Source organism: Patella vulgata, chromosome 1 (assembly GCF_932274485.2).
Source record: "Patella vulgata chromosome 1, xgPatVulg1.2, whole genome shotgun sequence".
NCBI lineage: Eukaryota > Metazoa > Mollusca > Gastropoda > Patellidae > Patella > Patella vulgata.
In genome coordinates, this window is record NC_065879.2 from 573,571 (window position 1) to 585,039 (window position 11,469).

The window sequence follows — 11,469 nt, forward strand, 5'->3', positions numbered from 1 at the left end:
CATGCACGTGATGTGTAGAGTGTAATCCTCAACAGTTTGAACTTTGAACTATGACCCTTTTCCCCATACACGTGATGTGTAGAGTGTAATCGTCAACAGTTTGAAGTTTGAACTATGACATCCTCCCCATAAACGTGATGTGTAGCGTGTAATCCTCAACAGTTTGAAGGATGAACTATGATCCCCTCCCAATACACGCGATATGTAGGGTGTAAAGCTCAATGATTTGAACTTTGAACCTCTTCCCATACAAATAAGTGTAAGGTGTAAACTTCAACAGTTTGAAGGATGAACTATGGCCCCCTCCCCATGTACGTGTTTTGTAGGGTGTGATTTTGCTTTTGATATGACACAACAATTTTATGTTTGGAAACAAAGCATTCAAGGTAATATTTGAGAACGTCGCCAAATTTTAACACTTGCGTACAAATAAATAGACCGTGGAACTGAGTGAGTGGTTTAAACGACATCACGGATAGAACATACTAAATGAATAGACCGTGGAACTGGGTGAGCGGTTTAAACGACATCACGGATAGAACATGTTAAATTAAATTGTGATAATTATTCAATCATGAACCAATATTTTATTACTCCGTCAGCTAATCGAGATCTAGTTACTTTTGTAACGATTTCTTATCTGTCGGCAGCGGCGATCACCGGCGCAAGATGGTGAACATGTCAACGAGATAAAATTCACGTTAGTTAGGAATGCCATTAAACACGAATATTAAAGCGTTAAAATTAAACCAAATGCTTTAAAGTTGAATTAACCAAATGTTCACATGTCATTTATTTATTTATTTTTTTCGGTAATGCTACAAATAATTTTCTGTATTTTTTTGCAGTCACGTACTTATGGTAATGCTTTCATGAATACTGTTTTTACACGCCCACCTTGAAATGTGGTCGTATATTGTCGTCCGTCCGTCCATCCATCGGTCCGATGTCCACAATTGCTTGTGGACGCTCTAGAGGCCAAAGCTAACATCCGATTGACTTTAAATTTATACAGTGTTTAAGGTCATGGGACGAAGAAGCCTATTGATTTTCAGCGATAATTACCGCCAGCGTTATGGCCAAATTTATCATCCGATTGACTTCAGATTGATACAGAGTTTAAGGTCTTGAGACGAACAGGTATATTTTTCAATGACTTTTGATAACTGAACAGCTAAATCCATGATATTAAATGTTTCGTATTCTAAACGTTAGCATGTGACAGAACTTGATAATTACTTAATGTGTTGTGACTTTTAATCAGATTTTATTGTATTATAAATGTTTCATTAAAAGTAAAAATATGCGACAACTCTTGTTGACTGCACGGACGCTTTAGCTGCTGTGGGCGTATGTTTCGTTGACTGGCAGCCTATCGTTATTAAAACATGTGATGTTACCGGTTTAATATTATCCGACGCCAAATTTATTATCAGCCGGGTCACTTGATTTGCACTGATACGGTAACCTGACCGGCGTACGCCTTGTACAAACCGGCTCGCCTATCGGCGGACAAATCAAGCAGGCCCACTGTCTATTCTTCACCGTGATTCTTCTTTGATCGCCAAAGCGAATCATTTCTTGTCACATCCGACACAAATTTAGAATAATCCAACACAACACTATTTTCATGTAGAATTGCGCGATACAAAAACTCAAACAGCATTTGTTTGAATTGATCCGCCTTTGTAAAATTTGCACCTGAGCGGACCAGTTCATAATTGCACTCGGTCAATATTCCAAATTTAGGAATGGAATTTTACCGTAAACGAAAAATTCGTGCTGTACATCAATTAACGGACTAAACTTGCTAAAGTAACTAATGGAGATCTATCCGCTTGGGTATTCATTAGGACGCGAGTGTTGAAATTTGGCGACAGTCTATCGCTTAACAGAGAGATGTTGATATGACATGAAACAATGAGGGTATAATATAATATTTAATCTACAGCAAGATGAAAATAAAATAAAAAGATTAAAGGAGCTAAGTCTTTAACTCAATATCATCCACAGTCTTCTTGTAAACACGACTTACTGGTAAATTTAAATCAACATTGATGTTGTGATCTTACCGTAAAAACAAACATGGGCTTCTGATGTCCAATATTTAAGACAAAATGAACATTTTAAAATTGGCACACGAATCGCGTGCTAGAATGCTTTCGGCCGCCATTTGTAATGAAGCGACTCGATGAACGAAGCTAAACATATCCCACAGAGGAATACCACCGGTGTAGACGGAATAACCAAACGCTAAAAGAGTGTCATTCAATTTGTACCCATCGCGTATTTCGCAGAACATAACTGATTAGAATTTACAGTAAAACAAATCGATTAAAGGACAATATTGGTGCCAGTCATTATCACATATGTGATAGAACTAATTCAACACGTTCCAAATATAATTTTAACTCAGAGATCATTGCTACGATAGCTGAGTAATACAGGATTCGCGAATCGGAAGTGACGAACGCCAAAGGAAAACACGAGACATACCTCTATATAACTGGCTGAAGTGCCGACTGATAACAGATACATGGGCGAATTTCTGCTCATTAATAATTCCTTCGAAGACTAAAAGTTGTTGTGTGAGACTGTGAGAGGATATCTAACAATTTATAAAAAGAATTGACTGCCAGTGGATAAGAGAACACAAAGAAAAACAGAAAAAAAAGTCCGTGCATTACCATGTTTTTATAAGGTAGGGGAAAGCGGGGTTAGTCCGACCCCATTCATATCTCGCGCCCACTCGGCCAAACCTCAGCAGATTCCAGTACCCTACATCTAGCCTCAGCTGTATGACGAAGTCCGCCATTGGGACTACTTTCAAGTTCCGGATTACCAACGCCGTTGCCCATGACGACGCATTTAAAGAATGTTTTACCATACAAAGATTTCAAAGTCTGAAGCTGTTTTTCTTTCAAGTTTATCCTATTTCCTTTAGACACGGACCAGTTTGAACTGAAAAGTCTACATACGTTTCGAACGACGCAGTTTTGAGAACTTCTTTCTAAAAGCGGCAAGTTTTCCTAATAATACCCCCGTCAGACCGGGGTAGCGTCCTTACTTCGCTGCTTCGGCGATGGAAAATGGTTTTAGAGCGCGTTAAGATCGCCATAAGCGTAGTGGAAACGCCAGCTATCGTGCTGTAGTCACCATGGTTGCCAATGATCGCCGAGTCACCGCGTTTATTTTGAGCATGTTCAAAGCAAACGCCAAGGTTCTGCGATCTAAACTGTAAAACTATGAGAATACGACTTTTTTTTCAAGTTTGTAATTTTTGGGGACATTTTCGCGCGTTGTGTTCACGTTTGCCGGCGACCTTGTGCATTTTCTGGTCGCCGTACGGTCGCAGAGGCGCAGTAAGGACGCCACCCCGGTCTGACGGGGGCATAAGTAAACCGGTGCCGCATCGCAATTGTATAGGCGTAGGTACATATCACTTACTGTCATACAGCCGAGGCTTGATGTTCGCCCATTCGGACATGGTGACTTTGAGATGAAATTACTTGTATACGCCTGTCAATAAAACTATTTAATGTATGCCGTACATTAGCCAACTCCACTGTCTTTAATCTAGTATGGTCTGCGGCAGTGGTTCTCAACCGTTTTGTGCCAACGGCACACCTTGAAACACATGAAAAAACAGCGACACACCCGACTTAATATATACTATTCAAAAAAAGTAGGGGATATTTGATTTTGGGGGCATAATACTAAAATATGCAAATGACTACGAAAAAAGTCACTATAGAACCTAACAGAAGAAGCATTTCCAGTTACATGTGACGCCCAAACGCACCAATAGCTACCGTATGGAATGCAGGTGATGCTTGGGATCATCATGGGGGTCCAACCCAAGATTAGCACGACTCTGACTTTGAATGTTACAGTCATTGTGGCATTGAATTCCAGGGTGGAAACATCAGTTTAATTGTTTTAGTGACCAGAAAACAAATTTTGATATGCGTCGGCTTACCCAAAATGAAAGGTTACGTGCCCTTGGCATGCTACAGATCGGCACAACACAGGCGGTTGTGGCGCGGACGATGAATGTTTCTCAGTCTGTCATAAGCAGGCTATGGTCCAGATACCGTGATACACAATCTGTACAGGACAGACCACGCTCAGGTCGACCAAGGGCGACAACTCAAGCCCAGGATCGATTTATCCGTACCTTGGCCTTGAGAAATCGTGTCATCACAGCAAATCAGATCAGCGCTCGTCTTCAAACAGACACTGGTGTGAGAGTGAGTGGCCAGACGATTCGGAATCGACTGCATAGGGGTCACCTTCGCGCCCGACGTCCTCGCGTGATACCTTGTTTGAGAGATCATCACATTCAGGCAAGACGTCGTTGGTGTAGGGATCGTTAACACTGTGATAATCGACGCTGGAGCAATGTGATGTTTTCAGATGAATCAAGGTTCACTGTTGATTTTTTGGACAGACGTAGGAGGGTGTGGCGTCGTCGAAACGAGCGCTTCCAAGACGTTAACGTCATCAGACATGATCGATTTGGGGGTGGTTCTGTTATGGTGTGGGGAGGCATCACTGTTGCTGGAAGAACGGCTTTACATGTTGTTGCAGGGCGTGTTACAGGCCAGTACTACCGGGACAACATCTTGGCAGTCCATGTTGTGCCGTTCGCACGACGTCATGGCCGCCGTTTCATCTTCCAGGATGACAACGCAAGATGTCACAGGGCCAGGATCGTTACAGGTTACCTCCAACAACAGAACATCACCACATTACCTTGGCCAGCACTGAGTTCCGACCTCTCCCCCATCGAGCATGTCTGGGACATGCTTGGACAGAGGTTACGTCAACGTCAACAACGTCCTGCCAATGTCCAAGAACTTGCTGCTGCGTTGCAACAGGAATGGGACAATCTGGACCAAAATAACCTTAGACGTCTCATTAGGAGTATGCCACGTCGGATCAATGCTTGTTTGGCAAACAGAGGAGGATTTACCCGTTACTGACTTGGTTGTGATGCCGTGGTAACTTTGCTGTTTGACCCCGGGTATCATTTTACCCTTATAATGGTCAGTCTGTGCCTTACTTAGTCTAACGATCATTTGGAATAGATCGATGAATGTGAACTTCATTTCATTTTGTCATTTGTTTCTTCGTCAGTTTCATTAGGTGACTTTAATAACACTTAAAAATCAAATATCCCCTACTTTTTTTGAATAGTATATATGAAAAATCATAGACAGCATACAACTGTAGCCACAGACTAGTTATAGACACATAGTATGGCTCAAACTATACGGCACACATAGGAAGATCTCACGGCACACCTGTGTGCCGCGAAACACTGGTTGGTAATCACTGGTCTACGGTAACGTAGCTTCATAAGTTATCGAGATATGTTGGTTTCATTAAAAATGGTGCGAACTAGCCCCGCTCTCCCCTATAGAATGAATATAAACAAGGGAATGTACGGACTGTTTCTATTTTTCTCGTGTTCTCTTATCTAATGACATTCAATTACTGTATTGAATTGTCAGCTATCCTCTCTTACAGTCCCATATAACAACTTTTGGTCTTCGAAGGAATTATTAGTGAGCAGAAATTCGCCCATGTATCTGTTATCAGTCAGCACTTCAGCCAGTTATATAGAGATATGTCCTGTGTTTTCCTTTGGCGTTCGTCACTTCCGATTCGCGAAGCCTGTATTACTCAGCTATCGTAGCAGTGATCTCTCTGTTAAAATTATATTTGGAATGTGTTTAACCAGTTCTATCACATATGTGATAATGACTGGCACCAATATTGTCCTTTAAAAGTAAATCAGTTTATATACATTCATATTACATTGTTATATGTGTTGCAACCCATTTATGTCCGTTCTAGATGCCAAATTACAGAGATTTAACTCGTTTAAGATAACAGAATTTATAATACACAAATTACATAGAGGTCTGTCTGTAAAACGAGATGGCGTTCTATATGTGTCAAGTCATGTGATATAACAAGATGGCCATCTATATGTGCCAGGTCATGTGATAAAACAAGATGGCAGTCTATATGTGTCAGGTCATGTGATAAAACAAGATGGCCGTCTATATGTGTCAAGTCATGTGATAAAACAAGATGGCCGTCTATATGTGTCAGGTCATGTGATAAACAAGATGGCCGTCTATATGTGTCTAGTAAATAGAACAATAAACTATAACACATACTTGTGGAAGAACAATTTCTAAATTACTAAACATATTCAACATCTTGTATTTATAAAAACAGGAAGGACAGTATTCTGACCACTGACACCACCAAGTCAGGCGCATGTTTAAAATGGCGGCGCAGAATCTTCCTAGCTCACGTAGATCATTATCTCTCCTACATTGTAAAAACATGTAAAATATTGCTGCCATTTTGGCCTCCCTTCACTGTAATCATATCCATGTATTCCCAGAGTTTCGGATTTCTTAACATTGGTGGCTAATCCCAGAGACCTTATGCTAAACGTGACGTTAACTTAATCATGGATACCCCTGGCTGCTCAAATTCCTGGACACGTCCCCTGAAAGTAGTCGATATAGTAAATTTTTCCCACAGATTACTGGACACGCCCCCTGAAAGTATATGATATCGTGAGCTTATCCGACACTCCGCCTGAAAGTATATGATATAGTGAGCTGATCCGATAGATTACTGGACACGCCCCCGCCCCCCATACCTGAAATGTTGCGACTGATTGCTAGACACGCCCCCTGAAAGTATGTGATATCCTGGACGCGCCCGTTGACAGTATATGACAGATTACTGGACAGTGGAAGTATTATTGGACAAGCCCCCGTGGACATATATGACAAATTACTGGACACGCCCCCATGAAAGTATATAACAGATGACTGGACACGCCCCCATGAAAGTATATGACAGATGACTGGACACGCCCCCATGAAACTATACTATTCAAAAAAAAGTAGGGGATATTTGATTTTTAAGTGTTATTAAAGTCACCTAATGAAACTGGCGAAGAAACAAATGACAAAATGAAATGAAGTTCACATTCATCGATTTATTCCAAATGATCGTTAGACTAAGTAAGGCACAGACTGACCATTATAAGGGTAAAATGATACCCGGGGTCAAACAGCAAAGTTACCACAGCATCACAACCAAGTCAGTAACGGGTAAATCCTCCTCTGTTTGCCAAACAAGCATTGATCCGACGTGGCATACTCCTAATGAGACGTCTAAGGTCATTTTGGTCCAGATTGTCCCATTCCTGTTGCAACGCAGCAGCAAGTTCTTGGACATTGGCAGGACGTTGTTGACGTTGACATAACCTCTGTCCAAGCATGTCCCAGACATGCTCGATGGGGGAGAGGTCGGGACTCAGTGCTGGCCAAGGTAATGTGGTGATGTTCTGTTGTTGGAGGTAACCTGTAACGATCCTGGCCCTGTGACATCTTGCGTTGTCATCCTGGAAGATGAAACGGCGGCCATGACGTCGTGCGAACGGCACAACATGGACTGCCAAGATGTTGTCCCGGTAGTACTGGCCTGTAACACGCCCTGCAACAACATGTAAAGCCGTTCTTCCAGCAACAGTGATGCCTCCCCACACCATAACAGAACCACCCCCAAATCGATCATGTCTGATGACGTTAACGTCTTGGAAGCGCTCGTTTCGACGACGCCACACCCCCCTACGTCTGTCCAAAAAATCAACAGTGAACCTTGACTCATCTGAAAACATCACACTGCTCCAGCGTCGATTATCCCAGTGTTGACGATCCCTACACCAACGACGTCTTGCCTGAATGTGATGATCTCTCAAACAAGGGATCACGCGAGGACGTCGGGCGCGAAGGTGACCCCTATGCAGTCGATTCCGAATCGTCTGGCCACTCACTCTCACACCAGTGTCTGTTTGAAGACGAGCGCTGATCTGATTTGCTGTGATGACACGATTTCTCAAGGCCAAGGTACGGATAAATCGATCCTGGGCTTGAGTTGTCGCCCTTGGTCGACCTGAGCGTGGTCTGTCATGTACAGATTGTGTATCAAGGTATCAGGACCATAGCCTGCTTATGACAGACTGAGAAACATTCATCGTCCGCGCCACAACCGCCTGTGTTGTGCCGATCTGTAGCATGCCAAGGGCACGTAACCTTTCATTTTGGGTAAGCCGACGCATATCAAAATTTGTTTTCTGGTCACTAAAACAATTAAACTGATGTTTCCACCCTGGAATTCAATGCCACAATGACTGTAACATTCAAAGTCAGAGTCGTGCAAATCTTGGGTTGGACCCCCATGATGATCCCAAGCATCACCTGCATTCCATGCGGTAGCTATTGGTGCGTTTGGGCGTCACATGTAACTGGAAATGTTTCTTCTGTTAGGTTCTATAGTGACTTTTTTCGTAGTCATTTGCATATTTTAGTATTATGCCCCCAAAATCAAATATCCCCTACTTTTTTTGAATAGTATATATGACAGATGACTGGACACTCCCCCATGAAAGTATATGACAGATGACTGGACAAGCCCCCATGAAAGTATATGACAGGTGACATGTAGTTCAACTTTTGATTTTTAACTTGATGCTAAATTCAGTTCTTGTTTCACATTTACAGTAAAATACAAACAATCAATTTGATATTTTTATATTTTTTATGACTATAATTTCTGCCATCAATTTTAATCTCAATTAGACAAATATTATTAGTTATAAAATCTTACAGAAATATAATCTCTACACCTACAGGTAAGGCCAATTAAACAAAGGTGTAACAAAATATACCTTAGTTATAAAATGTTACAGAAATATGTTGATATCTCTACACCGACAGGTAAGGCCAACTTAACAAATTATTTTTCTTCTCAAAAACTCCTACATCACTTATAAAGAGCTGTGTGACCTTTTTTTATTTCAAACTATAAGAACGGTCTACCACATATAAATCTTGTCCACGTGTTAGAAGAACGGTCTACCGCCTATAAATCTTGTCCACATGTTATAACAACGGTCCAACGCCTATAAATCTTGTCCACTTATTATAAAGAACAGTCTACCGCCTATAAATCTTGTCCACGTTTTACAACAATTAACTAGACCTGCCACGTGTTATTATATAAAGAAATTTGAATAAAAAACGGAAATGTACCGAAGGTTCAATTATCAAATCCCTGATAAATTTTATTGACATCAATATAATGGATAACCACCCCACCCCCCTGCACCAAAATAATTTCTACTGTATAATTATCTATAACTACCAATAGAACATTTTAAAACAATCTCTACATCTCTGTAACCTTTGTCTTAATACACAATCACAGAATTACCCCCCCCCACACCCCCCCCCCCCCCTCCCTACTTAAACATACATTCTCTGTACCAAGCACCCTCCCATTGTTTTTTTTACACAAGATGACTGAAAGTTTTTTTTGTATTTATGACACATCTTAAACTTCGGATGACTGAAAGTTTTTGTATTTATGGCACATCTTAAACTTCAGATGACTGAAAGTTTTTGTATTTATGACACAGCTTGGATTATTTCTGTAAAAATTTCTTCATCATTTTTCTCTGTTTTCTCTGTTTCTTTGACAGCCGGTTCTATGTTTGCATTGGTATCGAGACTGCCGAGGGATAGTTTATTGGGATTAATGGTGACAGATTTGGTACAGTTGTGGGTTTTATAAATACCAACAAGTCTGTCTGCTAGTTCAAACATATTACTACGTAGTGATATAATTATAAACTGAGCATTCCTGGTTCGTTCCTGAAAAAATAAATCCATGTCAATTAGAACAGACAATTATAATAAATATACACAGTAGTCCCTATCATGTTTGAATTAGCTAGCCCCTATCATGTTTGAATTAGCTAGTCCGTATTATGTTTGAATTAGATAGTCCGTATTATGTTTGAATTAGCTAGCCCCTATCATGTTTGAATTAGCTAGCCCCTATCATGTTTGAATTAGCTAGTCCCTATCCTGTTTGAATTAGCTAGCCCCTATCATGTTTGAATTAGCTAGCCCCTATCATGTTTAAATTAGCTAGCCCCTATCATGTTTGAATTAGCTAGCCCCTATCATGTTTGAATTAGCTAGCCCCTATCATGTTTGAATTAGCTAGCCCCTATCATGTTTGAATTAGATAGTCCGTATCATGTTTGAATTAGCTAGCCCCTATCATGTTTGAATTAGCTAGCCCCTATCATGTTTGAATTAGCTAGTCCCTATCATGTTTGAATTAGCTAGTCCCTATCATGTTTGAATTAGCTAGTCCCTATCATGTTTGAATTAGCTAGCCCCTATCATGTTTGAATTAGCTAGCCCCTATCATGTTTGAATTAGATAGTCCCTAATCATGTCTAAATATTGAGTAAAAACACCAACATGTCAGTATCAAGTTTTTATTTCCCTTCAGGCAAATAAAATAATAATAATTTGACTTCTATCTTGTTTTTGGTACAAGTCACCTATTGTTGTTTGTGTTGTTTATCTTATTTCTATTTTTATTATCTTAAAACACATGTGTAGGTGTCTGTCCTGTGGCCAGCAAGATATGGAAGGGTGACACTCTAGAGCACTAGATGTTTGTCCTGCAGTAGGAAAGGCTGACCACAAGCCAGAGGTAACCGGCCAGTTAGAGATCGAAGCGCGACACTCTAGACCACTAGGCCATCCCAACCGGGTGTTTGTCCTGTGGTAGGAAAGGCTGTCCACAAGCCATGGGTAACCAGCCACCTAGAGATCTAAGCGCAACAATCTAGACCACTAGACAATCCCAACCACCCTGTTCTTGAATCAAGACAATAAAAACATATTCCATGGTATTTTTGAGAAAGATAATAAATTCTCCTTATTGAGTCAAGTATTTGACAAGGAGTAGGGTTGTCTGACCAATCTCATGTTTCTTCTCCTGGTCCTCCATTTTAAAATACTGCTAAAGACTCCTAAGGGCTAGTAAATTATTGTAACATTGTACCATATGTTAGTCCCAAAATGACCTAGCGGTCTAAAGATGATTTTAGGTCTAAAATGTCATGTTACCTTGATATAATTAGCGATGATGGAAACATTTTTAAAATCGAGAGCTGCATCAATTTCATCCATGACATAAAGTGGTGTGGGTTTATAATGATGTAGAGCGAAGACCAGCGCCAGGGAACTCAGGGTTTTCTCTCCTCCGGATAGATTTGATATATTCTTCCACGATTTTCTAGGTGGTCGAACACTGGAATAAAAAATACAGGCAGACAATAAAATTACTGTATAATTCTTTATAGATCAGGCCCCAGTTTCATAAAACATTCTCAGATATAGCCCTTTATAATAAAACTTTTGTTGTTTTAATGTATCAAATACATCAATAAGTTTTGCGTTTCTGGATCAAAGATATTTCTCATAATTCTTAAATTAAGTCTGAGAATGCTTTGTGAAACAGGAGGTGGGGGGGGGGCTGGTGGTGTAGGGCAGAGGACCTGGTGGT